Source organism: Pseudogymnoascus destructans (genome assembly GCF_001641265.1).
Source record: "Pseudogymnoascus destructans isolate 20631-21 unplaced genomic scaffold scaffold_28, whole genome shotgun sequence".
NCBI lineage: Eukaryota > Fungi > Ascomycota > Leotiomycetes > Thelebolales > Thelebolaceae > Pseudogymnoascus > Pseudogymnoascus destructans.
In genome coordinates this window covers 69,732-73,107 of record NW_020167547.1, presented here as the reverse complement: position 1 = coordinate 73,107, position 3,376 = coordinate 69,732, and positions in this window count along the sequence as shown.

The following is a 3,376-nucleotide window of genomic DNA, read 5'->3' as shown; positions in this document are numbered from 1 at the left end:
TTGGGTTGCAGTCTGCACGCGCCCCGATATCGCGTATGCCTGGGGGCAGCTCAGCCAGAACTGTTCCAGGCCTACAGTACGGAATTGGAACGGAGTTCTTCACGCCCTACGCTACCTAAAGAAGACCAGGAGCTTACGACTTTCCTTCGGAGGAATAGGGGGCGATATGCCCCCCTATCTACGCGGCTACAGCGACTCGGATTACGCAGGCGACCACACTGACCGACAATCGGTGTCGGGTCATATATTCATGTTGAATATAGGGCCGATAAGTTGGACTTCGGCGAAGCAACGATGTGTCGCGACGTCCACCACTGAAGCCGAATATATCGCCCTTTGCGAAGCAAGCAAGCAAGGCCAGTGGCTTCGCACGCTCCTCCAGGAAATCGGCCGACAAAAGCTTCTCGGTGGATGCAGTCGCCAGGTCCAGATCTTCGGCGACAACCAAGCCAGTCTGGCGATCGCTTCAGATCCAATGTCTCATCAGAGGACGAAGCACATCGACGTCCGTTATCACTACGTACGACAGCTGATTGCCTTTGGCAAGATGAAAATCGATTACGTTTCAACAGCGGATATGCCAGCCGACGTTCTCACGAAGCCGCTGCCGCTCCCAGCGTTCATGCGCTGCATCCGGGGATACCTGGTGCAAAAGGCCCTATAGGGGCCCCGAATCTCCATTCCCCCCGCAAGCGGAAGGAGACAGTGATCTCCGCGAAGGACTGCCGTCTGGCAGACGGGGCCGTTCGCCGCCTAGGCAAAAGCCGTACGTCGCAAGCGCAAGCCCGATGCAGGCGGAGATTTTTGGGGGCGTCAAGCCCTCAGTACCCTCAGCGATCTACTTTTGGGGCTGCTCTTGGCGCTCGAATCGCGGCCGAGAGGAGCCACAATGGTTTGTATACAGCTGGTGCTGGTGAGGGTGTTTGTCGATGAGATATATCGACGACAGGGGGCTGCGGTGAGAATCGAACAGCAGCAACACCGCTACGACGACAGGAAAAGCGTTCGGTGGCAATACCGAATGCAGCAAGAAGCCGGTCCAACACTGAGTCTTCAACTCTGTCCATTAAGGACAGAAGAAAATGACCCAGTTGGTCGCCCCCGCAACCCTGGCTTACTCCCGCGATTCATCGGAGTCGGTTTGAGGAAGGAAGGGCGATGGGAGGAAGGAGGTTTCCTTGGTGATATCGAGTTTGCTGACCTGTTACTTCATTTTTATCACTTTCCTACGAACTACGTAAGGGGGCTGTTGAGGGAAAGAGAATGGGAGCTTTTCCCCAGTGCAATCGTCGGGCTCCCCGATTGGCGCTTGGCGTGAGCAGATTGCCTCGGAACTCCGGCGCATTGGGTTTCAGGCCCAAACCCTTCTGTTACTCAGGGCATTTGGGTAGGCCCTCCGAAAAGACATAAATAATACGTAGGCTCCATAGGTAGTGTAGTAATTCAATTGATCTATTCATTCTATATACTGTAGTCTATTGTCGAGTTTTCCTGCCCGTTGCGCAAAAGCCCAAAGGTCCGGTCACCAAACACACCGCACGATTTGCGCGCGGTCGCGATATTTCGGGCCTTCCACCAACACTTTCATAAGCGGCCCATAGGGCTCAGTAAAATAGGGCACAAGGTGCATAGATAAAAGGGGTTGGAGGCCTCGGAAGAAGGCCTCCAGTCAATGTCGATGTATCTACGTAGACCTATTGTGCTTACAGAATACGATACCTTCCTGCCTCCTGACCTGGTTCCCTGGACTCCCGTGAGACCCTTAGGCTTACGATTCTTACACGTGCTAAGCTGTAACGATTTACGGTTACGCTCGCGCTACATCCCACTGAGCCAAAAAGACTACAGTATTCCGGCTCGCCCGGAATACGCGTAACACGCTTTATATACCACATGTACTGTAACGGCGGCACCTGTTACATAAGCTATGGGTTTATGTATAGAGTATGACCTTAGAGAGCAGTTCTTGCATGTTTGCGTAGCTGTAAGGCCCGTTGATTAAGCGCCTTCCCCACTAGTTGGGATGGTGTCAGGTTTGCTAGTAGAGGCTGTGCCTCGGAGGTTCTCGAGAAAGGGGAGGTTGGTCTAATGTTATTAGCCACTGCAAGTGTGGTGTGTAGTGTAGGTAGTTGCTTTGCTTAGGAGTGGGAACTCCACGGAATGTCTAGTGTGGCTCTAGGGAGGTCGAGTTCTAGCAGTGGCTTAACCTCATAGCTAAGGTTCCATTTCTTGTACTAGTGGGAGAGTTTGGCGCTATGCTATGTCTGTAAGGACGCAGGGCACCCAGCTCACAGTAATAGCATATGAGAGTGCCAGTCGGAGGCTAAACAGATGCTATCCTATAGGTCTACTACGAAGGATACAAAAAAGATGATCGGGGAACCCCGTGAGTAGATTCTGTCAAGTACCGAAACCCATCCGACTCTGTTCCGACTCGGTTAGCCCACCCAAATGATCACACGTGACGCTCCAGCTACCCAGAATCTACTCCCTAGAATGAGAGACGAGAAGGCATCCTTACAATGTCCACTAAGAGAGCTAGGCTTATTTGAGAGTGTCCTGAATATAGAGTGGATGCCGCTAACTGTAGTCTATGAGGCTTTGTCGGAGTCTGCTAGCAGGGGAGCTGTAGCCCTAAGGTCTGTGAGTTGGTCTACTGCTTCGTTGCCTTCGATCCTAGTGTGTCTACTAGCAGGTTTTGATGTCGAAGACTTGCATAGCTTCCTAGCAGGTGAGAAAGGCCCACTAGGAGGAAAAGGATGCTTCTCCCTAGAGACACAATATAACTTAGGTGCTGTTAATATATAGCTAGAGGCAGCTGTGTCTAATGTCTAGGGGGAGGCGGAGGGTGTGCTACAGGCCCTTAGGGCTCGGTAAAGTAGGGCGCAAGGCGCCTGGATAAAAGGGGCTGGAGGCCTCAGAAGAAGGCCTCCAGTCAATAGTCGCTGTGTATACGTAGACCTATTGTGCTTACAGAATATGATACCTTCCTGCCTCCTGACCTGGTTCCCTGGACTCCCATGAGACCTTAGGCTTACGCTTTACAATTCTATTGACTGCACCCATATCCAGCCTACTGGGTCAGGATGGCGAGTATGGAAAGAAGGATTACGCGTGCGACTTCTGGAGGAGCAACGCCAGCAACTGACGCCACTGAGCCAGCTCCAAGAACTACGTCCGTAGAAGTGTAACGCTGACTTCTAAACGATAGAAGACACAGAGGTTCTCTTGCGTAAAGGTTTACTTATCAGAGGAGGCAGGGGATCAGACACAAAGGCTTCAAGTAACACGTTACTAGTATATAACAAATACTGTATTGAGTTGAGCACGAAGCTCCTATCTAAGGAAATACTATCTACTTATATAGTGGCGTCGT